Source organism: Stegastes partitus, unplaced genomic scaffold, assembly GCF_000690725.1.
Source record: "Stegastes partitus isolate 25-593 unplaced genomic scaffold, Stegastes_partitus-1.0.2 Scaffold1162, whole genome shotgun sequence".
NCBI lineage: Eukaryota > Metazoa > Chordata > Actinopteri > Pomacentridae > Stegastes > Stegastes partitus.
Window position 1 is genome coordinate 109081 of NW_007578893.1, and position 11600 is coordinate 120680.

Here is an 11600-nt window from a genome sequence, read left to right on the forward strand (position 1 = left end):
GATGTGTGTTTAGCATCCACTTTTCTTTTTAGAATTTGTAGCTTTGCAGCAGCGTCATACTTAGAACACCGTCTACTGTCATGTATGTGACTGTGTGTTGTGTCAGCATCAGCTTTAGTTGCCAAATGTGAACATGAATTTGATTGGTTTTCATTTCTCTTGATGAACTTAGACATGGGTGGCTGTGGCTCAGGTGGTAGAGTGGTTGTCCTCTGATTCTAAGGTTGGCGGCATAGACTGTATAAAAGATGGACGTAGCAACTGGCCCTGAGTAATGAAGCCAACCCGGAAGTGTCAAAAACCTGCAATATCACTACGTCTGCTAGCTGCTGGCTCCAAAAAGCCCTGGCTCCCATAGACTTGAATTGGAAAAGAAGTGATCACAGATCACGAAGTACTGCATTCCTACAGCTCAGGATTTTTTTCTCATTAGTTTTCATGGTCAAATCCAGAGATCCGGTGGCCAATCTGAAAATAAATCAATACTGAATGTTTTTAAAAATCGTCAACATTTTGTGGGGCAAGAGGCGTGGCTGGCTTGATTGACAGTCGGCAGCAACGATGCAGACGAAGCGAGCAGAAGGTGGTAAATGTGGGCGGGCAGAGAGGGCCCGCCTCTCAATCCGTCTGACCAATCGCTGCTCCTATGGCTCCGCCCGCCCTCTGATGATTTTTGCGTCACTGGCTCCAAAAATCCAAGATGTCAACCAGGAAGCAGCAAAACCCTGGCTTCATTTTCTCAGTGCAGAAACCAATGGGTGACGTCACGGAAGCTACGTCCATCTTTTATACAGTCTATGGTTGGCGGTTCGATCCCCCGCCCCTCCACAGTCAAAGTGTCCTTGGGCAAGACACTGAACCCAAAGTTGCTCCCAATGGCAGGCACCGCCTTACCACTGGTGTATGAATGTGAGAAACACATTGCAAAGCGCTTTGAGTGCCACTAAGGTAGAAAAGCGCTGACTGAGTGGTAGTAATTCTACCTAATTTAAGTGCTTCTCTTTAATTTGTTAACTATCTGTGTCTTTGGAGTATCACAGTATTCCTTTAACACCAGCAGCTTCCAGGAACAGACCAAGTGGAAAACATGTGTAGAGCAGTGGCAGTGAGTCAAATTTACTTTTAATAATTTACTGTAAGAAACACAAGTGTGCTTTTCAAAAAGTAAAAAAAAAAAAAGATGCTTTACAATAGTTTCCACTCCTACACTCTAGTAAAGAAGCAGCCAGAGAAACTGAGTCATGTGTGCCTGTGGTTCCAGCTCGGTGTTTTAGTCAAAGTTGCCATTTCGCTGTGTTGGATAACAGTGGTTTGGATAATGACAACAAGTATTCTTTCATGGATGCTCTGAGGTATAATTTCTACTGTCACTGGAGACAATAATCTGATAATGACAGGCCCTCTGATCCTCAGATCTGCTACGCTGCAGTTTCACACTTTGAAGACAAACACTACAGATAATCAGCCGGGTTTTCATCTTGTGCTATTTGCTCTTTACTTATGTTTTTAGGTTGTAACCTGTAATTATATGAAGAAAGTCACCTGAGCATGAGGCTGTTTTTCATCCCTGTGTGACCACTGTCAATCAGTCAAACTGTTGTCTAGCTTCAGGGCACCTCAGTAGTAGTTACTGAGGAAGGTGAAGGTAGATTCATTCACCTTCCTTTTTTCTTCCCGCTCTTAGTCAGAATTACTAGCATTTCTGTAACCTCTCATTTCCTACCACTCCAGTGTGTCTGTGTGTAGAGGTATGCATGTGTGTTCATACCGCTCTGTGTCTGTACACGACACACAGACGGGGCAGCTGGTGTGTTTAGCTGCCTGCTGATAATGGCGTCCCTCCAACGAGTAGCGTTTCATGCCAGAATAATGATTCTGTGTTTACTCACGTTATCAGGCCACGACGGATACACTGCTATCTCACCATGCATACATTTACATTTTAATAAGTGAGGCATTTAGGATTGTTTTTTATCTGTGTGAAAATATTATTCAGAGCCAAATATGATTCATCACTCAAACCACAAAAAATATGAATGACCTTCATTTGGTGGAAGGTCCTGGATGCAGCTTCATAGATTTTTTTTTTTTAAGCATTAATTTTCAACCCTGGGGCAGTTTTGTTGTCAACACATGGTTCATTGATTGGAATAGGATCATGATGAAAGGCTGTCTTGTCATTGAAGTGGTTTCCAAACCAAATCTCATTGAAAAACAGAGCATATCCCAAAAGAAATCCTTTCCTGCACCAATGAATTGATGGCCACCAAGGAGCTTTTCTGAGCAGATTAGGCTGATTCATACAGTCAAAACATTCAAACAACAACTGGTTCTTCGGTTCAAACCAACGCTGAGGCTGTGACTTTACAACTGTGCGTCCTTGGAGCCGTCTCCATTAGAGCTGCATACATTAATTATTTTGGCCTCTCGCAGGCAGCCGATTAGTTAACCTTATTATTACTGACTAATATGTTAAACTCAAGAAGAACCTTAGCAACTTTGACAGTTTGAAGTTTTATGAAGCCATGTTGGAAAGCTGTGTCCTTTTTTTATTATTATTATTTTATTTATTTTTTTTTTTTAACTAACAATCCTATAAGTTTTTTTGGAGCAGTGTTTGTGTTCTTTTGGTATATATATAAGGACAATATTCACCGTTCTTTTAGCTCTGTTCTGGTCTCCACCAACGTCTGAGGAAATTAGCCACAAAATGCTACACTTAGCTTAACAGCTAGTTGCTAACTGTGTGTGTCTGCCCTTTGATGCTTGTTAAAAACATGTATCTGGTGTGGCTGGAAACACAGCTGGCGAGATAACTATGGTTAAAAACATAATAGGTATATTAGCTTAGCATAAAAACTAGCGACAGATGCAGGTAGCCTAGCACTATCCAACAGTGCAAAGTCTATCAACAAGCATTTTTATTCATGAAAAACCCAAAGACAGAAGTTATGGTGTTATGGTGTCATGGAGTGTTATGCTAAGCTAAGCTAACCATTTCCTGTCTGACTCAGTAGATGTAAACTTGTTTGCCATTCATGCCAGATATTTCATGTGGCTTTCTCTTCTCCTTCAGCTGTGGGTTACCATTTTCAGAATCCCCTGTGAAAATCAACGTATCACCCTAAATACTTGTTTTTTTTCTTTCTTGGTGATTTAGCGATTTTAATCCCAGTGCTCACTATTTGGCTTGAGCACCATCGCTTTATCCTGACCATAACACCGCCCAAGTTGATTGTGGTTGGCTGAAACAAATCAAAACAAGCCATAGCATGGTTTCCTTCTATAGCGGGATGATAATGAGGTGAAGTCAGACCATTGTCCAGCACTGTGGAGATATGTCTGTGTATGTTGGACAAGTAGCTTCATATTTATGAGGAACAGGACAATGTAAATGTACAGTATATATATATATTTTTTTTTTTAAGATAAGAGGAAATAAACATGATGCAATGAGGTGGAAGTCATGTTGCACTGCCGCTTCCACCAAGCAGTGAAACTTCTTTAAAGTCTGAGCAGATGTGACAATAACAGGCTTGAGCAGGGTTCATATTTGAGGTCAGTGTTGTCCCACAGCAGAGGCCGATCCTGACCTTGGTCTGTGCCGCCAACAGGAAGAGGTTCCTGGCTCGGCTCGCTGTGCAGGAAATCTACATATAGTGACACTCAGACTGCTGAATGAAACCTCTCTGTATGTCTTCTTCTTCCTTTATCTGTCACACTCTTCCTGCTGACTCTTTTTCTGTCCTTCACTGTGTATCTGGGCATGTACCTCTTTAAACACTCATCTGCTTCAGGTCTTGACAAAGGTTTAGATTGAAGAGACGGGAATGTGTGTTCATTTGCAAGAGTGCGTAGTTAATTAAGGTTGCTCTCATAAACATTTTACAAGTCAGTTTGGATCTTTATATGCTGTGGCATCGAAATCACAAAAATTCATTTGGACCTTTTAAAACCGTTAAGAGTTACTACACTAACTCCACTTATCTCATATTCCTCAATACTTCAATCACATTTTTTTTTTTTCACTGTTTGTACATGATGTCCAGCGGATTTGCAACATGATGAGCGATCAAAGCTCTCAAAGAGAAAGCTGTTGCTGTTTTTGCAGCAGTTGTTCTTCAAGCACTGAGACACCACAACTAAAGACACCACTAACCAGAGCTATTCGGATGGGCTCATAAAGCTTGTAAATGCTATGTTTAGGTCTGGGTTTGGATGCCACCCCTGTAGTACGGAGCAATGCTGCCTATGCAGTCTGTTGTATATTACATAGCAGAGAAAAGTTCAAGGATATGATTTGCCATGTTCAAATTCCATAGTTGGACTTCTTCCTGCGTCTCATTGGGTTCCCAAAGATGTCTGAAGTCAACATCGTGTTCCCTGGTCTCCTCCATCTGGATACATTTCTAAAGCATTCCATGAAATTTCAGAAATTCCAGGACGGTAGTGTAAACTATGAGAGGTCACGCATTAGCTCCCAGGTCCAGCCAGATGATTCAGCGGTCAACCAAGGACAGACTTTGATATCAGACTGGGAACCTCCTCTGTAATGTTATCTTTGTGCCTTCTGTCTGTAATAGCAGTTCAGCTTGACTTATCAACACCTCATTCCATTTTGTCCAGCTCGTTCTAGGATCTTTGTGTTGTGCATTTTGGCTCAGTGTTGTGGCTTCCTGGGACGTGTGATGGAACTCAAACTGATTTCACCTGTATTATGAAAAGGCAAAACATCTGCTGTGAAAAAGGTCTTGCAACCAGATCGGACCACCTTTTCATGAATCAAACAGAGGCAGAACTGCCTCAACAGGACCAGGGAACTGTTTCATGAAAACTGCCAGCATACAAATTGTGACTTGCAACATGAAATCATCTTCTCTCACCATAATTTTTCCACTTTTAACTCATTAAAAGAAACACCTCACTCTCAACCCATGCATTAGCACAGGAAAGGATTGTAGATTGTTTCGCACATGTATCTGCAATTTGCAAGTGACAAAACAAGCCCCTGTGTCTGTGTCTAGCTAATGGATGTAATGAGAGAGCTGGATGTAGCGCCGCCACTCAACCATGCTGCTAATTTGTCCCTGTGGCTGCGAAAAAACCCTCCGTAGCTGAGAAAGCATTTTTCCCCATAGACCTCCATTAGAACAGAGATGTCGGTAAAACTGATGACAAGACACCTGCAACTGCAAACAAGGCTGATTTTTATAGTTTCTGTGCTAAACTTTGAATCCTCGGAGGCTTGGTATTTATACAGCTTTCCCTCACTGTAGAAAAGCGAGCTTATTTTTCAAGTCATCATAACTATGGGCTGAGCGGGCTGCACAGGCAAACAACAACAAAACCCATTAATTTACATGTGGACTGAAACAGAACAGGCCAACCTTATAAAATATGTCCACCATTAAGTTTTTGATTTACTTTTGCTTTTTTGTAACTTACTTGCTATAATTTCTCCATTAAAGGGATTTAATTATAATTTTATCATCATGAATTACATTTTTTTTCCTGCTTTTAAGACAAATTATAATATATTTACAGTGTTTTTCTGTTATTGCTTCCATTATATGCCTGCCGTTAAAATGTGGTTGCTATTTTAGAAGCAATCTTTTGCTCCTAAACCTTTCTAACGTCACTTTCAGGGAAGTCTGATGATTTGAGCATTCACCATAATACATAAAACTTCTGACATTAGTAATGAGCTGCATGTGTTTTAGTCATGACTGGCGTAAGATTCATATATGTTCTGGCAGAAACAGTTTTTATTAATTTAGCAAAATGTTCTGGCTCCATTCTCTCTAGTCATGCTCAGCAATATTTGAAAATGGATTAAAAAAAAAACACACTCTGGATCCAAGAGGGTTTATGTCTGTTGATATAACCAAACTATAGGAGTCCAGAGGGACTGTCTGCTGGGTGTTGTCACTCGGTGGTTTCATATACGTTGTATATAAGCTGCTCTGCCACCACTTCACTGCTATAAATTCACTCCTCACTCTGAGCTGAATGTCTGTTTGGCTGTGTGTGTCCATAAAGGCAGACTTGTATAATCTGTCTTGAGGTTTTCATACATTTAACTGTCTTGTCATTGTTGTTATGATGTTGCATCTAAACCAGTTACCTCATCTCGTCCCGTTAGTTTACAACACTCAGCTGAGGCGCGTAAATACAGCTGAAGAAAGTCACTCATTGTACTTGGGAGGATTTATGGAGTTATTTGAAAGTGCTCCGCTCGGTGTGTTGCACCATCAGCAGCGAGTTTTTAGACAATTTACAGCTCCTCTTATAGCATGCAGTATATGAGCGTGTTGTATTGTCTGAAAAGGAACCTATAGTGGATCCACCCTGCTTCCCATGGCTCCGGTTTACTGCATTTCTGTGGTTACTTTCTAAAAACAGAATGTGTCATTTGGCTTGGGCTGTTTCCAGCAGAGAAAAACAATACAGTAAACACTGCAAACTGCCTGAAATGGCAAGAATTTATCTTCAGCTGTCAGTTTCCTGAGCACTGATGTGAATAACGGCCACTGCAGAAACTTCTACACGTGTATCATTCTTATAGCGCTGACTGTTTTCATACGGTTAGCTGAAGTGCAGCAGACATAAACCACTACACTGACTTTTGTATTGTTTCTGTTGTCTAAGGCCACGTTTACACATCGCCGGGTATTCACAACTACGTTTTCAAAAATAGCATTGTTCACAGCAGATCGTTTGTTTTTGTTAAATCTTCTTTTACACAAACCTGCATAAACACAAGAGCTGCTATGAGCATGCCAGACCTATAGGGGGCAGTGTAACGAGACGCATAAAGCCATGCCAGCTAACCAGAATCCTGGAAAAAACACAACAACGAATGGCACAAATTACTTCCTGTTACTTCAACGATAATGGCGCGAGGGTTGTTTGTTTGGACCGACAGAGAAGTGGAGCTAATCCTAAATGTGGTACGTAAAAATAAAAACGTAAAAACAAGCACTGCTTTAACAGCATCCATTTCTATCACAGTAGCCAAACTGTAAACATGGTCGCACACATATGACGGTTTTGTCGCACAATGTGACGTCAAACTCCGTCTCCTTCTGTCTACTTACTTACTTACTTATCCCCATCCTCCCTAGTGGGAAATAGGGCCACGTGTCCCAATGACCTCTAGAGCTATGTCGGCGGGAGTATTAATCTCCTGGTAGGGCCACCCATGCCGAACAGGTCGAAAGGTAGGGACGAAACGAAGAGTGATCCCCTGGTCCTCCAGGTTTGGGGTTGAGCGTGGGGCTAACTCCCTCACCCTGGAAAAAATACTTTGTTACGGAAACTACGACTACGATGACATATCAACCACCCACAGGCTCAAGAGTGGATTTAAGCCAGCCAACCAGTGGCAACATGAACGACCCTTCTGTCTACATGCAAACGTAAAGATGGAACTTTTCCAAATCTCCACTTTGGCCACAGTTTTCAGTGACTTGTAGCTTCATTTACGTGTAAACAAAAGGCCCAGACGCATTGAAATGTCACTGTTTTTGCTACGTGTAAACAGGGCCTAAGATTTGCGACATATTGTGCACTTTTAGTATAATGCAGACAGAAAAGGTCTGACAATTTCTAGTGTGTGTGTGTGAGAAGAAACTCAGCCAGCGACTGACAGGGCATGAGGAAGATAAGAGGGAGGAATTATGAGGAGAAATACTAATGAAGTTAGACAGACAGACAGAGAAGAAATGCAGAGGAATAGAAAGAATGATGTCCCAGCAGACGGAGGATTTTCCGACAGACTCCATTATCAGACCTCAGGAGAGGCGAGCAGAGCTGTGTGGTGGCAGCTGACTGGACAAGATAGAGGCAAGAGAGAAAGTATCTGCAGCGCCTGTCCTAATATTCCTCCTCCGTCATCCTGCTATCTCTTCTCGCTCTCTGTCTCACTTCCTTTTTCATTTGCTGTCATTTGTCTTATACGGTGTCAGTAAAGCTCCTGCTGAGTATTTTTCAGCGATGTACTCCATCATCTGGCAGCCATGTTGGAGGCCTCGCTGCGTGACCCAACTTCTAATTCCTTCTTTCTTTCTGTGTAAAAGGAGTGTGTGTTGGTTTTGACCAGGTGCACTTTGGACAGCATTTACAGGTTATTAAGCTCACTATCTGCTGGCTAATCACATTATTATGTCTAATTTGTGTTACGGAGCTTGACTAAAAATTGAAGATGACATTAAAAGTGTTGTTTTTTTCACAGAGAGGAGAGTTAACAAGGGTCAGCAGTACTCACCTTCATGATCTGTGCAGCTCTACCTGCAGATAGTCATCATGCAACTATAGCCGTACCTATTTGTACAGGTGGAATGTACAATACTTAGTGTTGCACTCCTCTCAATTATTGTCTGTCTTGATCACACATTTACACTGAGTTGTTTAAAAATGTGTAAAAAAAAAATCATCCATACTTTTCACCAAGTGTAAACTTGTTTTTCATCACGAGTGGTAATGGATGATGTTAGCGTTTAATCTCTCCCCTGTTTCTGTCCCCTGTTACTGTTTTTCATTGTAACAGGAGGGACACACGGTAAGAAAGCTAGATGAACAAATTAGATAAAGAACAAACAAGGTGTCAAACCTCAGTGAAAGAGAGAAGAGAGCACAGAGAAAGATGTGGCGAGATAGAAAGAGAAAGCTGAGGGAAAGAACAAGGACCATGACGAGGCTTACTCCTCAAAGTCCAGACACTGCCCCAGAGCTAGAAATGTGCCCAGCACCAGGGCCCTCAAGGTAAGAGGTGTGTGTGTGTGTGTGTGTGTGTGTGTACATATTTAAAAATCTTGCTATGCTGTGTTTGTTCAGAGTTTTTGCCTTCATATGATTTAGCTGATCCGACTCTTCCAACTTCCAAAGGGTCTTTGTAACTGACAAAGGGGACAAAGACCAGCCGGTTGTTTAGTTCTGTCCTCTGCTCATATGTGCACACAGAGGCCCGCTGGACCTCCATAAAGCAGCCAGGTGTGTTTACAAGGAAGTTCTTGACACACCTACTCAGCTTTAATACCTCCTTCCTCTCTTTTCATTTCCATCCTTGTTGCTGTTTCCAGCATTTCTGCATTTTTCTGCGGTGATCATAAAGCGTCTCATCGGCACCGTGTCTTGCCCGTGGCTACAGACTGCATCTATTCTCAGGCCAATTCGTTTGAACACATGACCAAACCTGTAGCAGGCTGTCAGTAGGAGCTGTCAGTTCAATTACATCAACACAGATCTTTGAACCTTTAGGGTCTAAATGTGTTCCTAAACAGTTTGACCTTTCTGACAGGGAGGTCGTGGGTCTTGTATCTGTTTTTAACCAGAGTGTGACCAGATGAGGTCATGCAAGTCAGAAAACTTTATTTATAGAGCATTTTTAGAAACAGTGGTTGAAAGTGCTTGACAGAAGGGAGAAAGGAAACAAGGATGCTGTAGCTTCTCCTGATGAGGTGTACTGAAGTGCATTCAAGTGTGTATGTATGATCGCTGTCAACACATCCCACATGATGACTTTTTCCCATCAGCCATGTTTCCATGATGCATTTTTCTGTTCATGGAAACTGCAAAATTTATTAAATTGTTTTTAAGCTTGCTTGAGGTGGTTTTTGACTATTTGAAGAGGAGTTCATGTGCTTCACTGGAGCTGGAAACACCTTTTTGGAATCAGCTCTGATGTAGCGAACGTTTAGTTCACATGACTGATCAGCTGTTTCCACATCACTGTCTTCCAACACCATAAACATGGCCAATAATTATTACAGCTCTACCAGGTGAAAACAATTCCTGAGGACTTCTTTCCCCTTTTCTCTCACAAGATGGTCAAAGTTTGCCTCTTTTTTAAAAAAAAGAAAAGGTGGCACAGCTGTTTTTGTTTCAGCTTCTTCGACTCTGTTTATTACAGTCGTCTATTCCTTTACTGGCATCTTGACATTGTGCAGTTTAGTTTTTTCACTCCAAAGCAGTTAATGGTAAATTCAGCATTGTGCTGTACAGATACATGTGAATCATTCAGTAACACTTTATTGTTTAGTTTTTAGTTGTTAATTTAAAAAAAAAAGAAGCATACTTTCTATCACAGTTTTAGCTTTTTTGTTTATTTTTTGTTGTTTTTTTGTATGAAACAAGCTGGTCAACAAATATTTTTGTGGCAGTTTTGGTTGAAAAAAAATGAACACTGGTGTTCATGTAGCTGTGCAATGACCACATGAATGACAAGTACCCTCTGAGCAGCAGGCAGACCAAGACATCATGTTTGGATAAATGTAAAAGGAATGGTGGATGGATGCTCTCCTCAGATGAAGTGACCCATCCTATTCTCTGTCTTCACATTCCTGATTATCTCTGCATTCTCTGAGAAGGCCCCCAGACTGTTTAAACCATCAGCTTGTTTGTCCCAAAGGACTGACGGCTGCTGGACATGAGCCTGGACTGCACGACCACCGTGGTTACACTGTAAGTTTGTGATCCACCAGCAAGCAGGCTCCAAGGATGAGAGTCAGCTGGCAGCTTGTCTAAAGCTAGAGCAAGATACCTACAACTATGAGCCATGCAGTTCTTAAGCATGTTGCTTGCATCAGCTTCCCCAAGTCACTTTTCTTTCTTAATTCATAAAGTGGCAACTAAGCTGGTAATCATGCTCACCAGAGGATGAATTCATCCATAACCTGTCTGCTGCTGTGTTGCACCTACTTTTTCTCCTCCTATCATCTATGTTCTTCACCCCCATGTTACATTTTTATTCTCTATCTAGTTGGCAGGCTGTCCAGTCTCACCCCCCTGCTTCTACATTTTTGCATTCCAGCTAAATGGTGAGCCTCCCTCCCTCGCTTTCACAACCCCATCAAAAAAAAAAAAGATTCCCTCATGTGTGATGAGAGATCCATGCCTGCTCAACAGAAAACAATGCCAGCCTTTCTGTCCTGGCATGAGAGCAAGAGAGGGAGAGGGAGAGACAGAAAGAAATAGAGAGATGGAGAGTTCTTTGTGTGTCCACCGAGAGTTTCTGGATTTGAGAGAAAGAAAAGCTGCTGTTGTCCCCCCACAGTCGGATAGAAATGGGCTTTGATGTGGTGGGAGCAAACACCCACACCGAGAGCATATGGGTGTTTAATTCTAGTGGAGAAAATTACGTTTAACAGCAAAAGAAGGAATCCTTGTCAAACTAGACGGATAGAAGGACAATAAAGTAGAAAACCACCACAGTGCCACCCCTAACGCCAATATCATCGCATTGCAGCGAATCAACAGGGATTAAGAAGTTGTCAGAATGTTTCCAGCAACATTCAGGTATTAGTTTAAAATCATGTGTTGACAGGAACCACTAAAACCTGATTCCTCACCTGAAGAGGTGAAACTGCTCGTAGAACTTCACCACACTGGTGAGATCTGGACTGAGGACGCTGATGACTTTCAAGATGGACAGCTGTAGAGGAAAGAAGAAGAAATAATGTCAGCTAAATGAGCAAAAATCAGCAGGTCATGGTTCATGTTCTGCTGGAGCCATCAAAAACCTGAACATGAAAATAGAATCAAAAGGAGTCCAAAGATCTTCCTCTTTCTCAGTGTCCTGGATGAAATCAATGTCCTTCCTG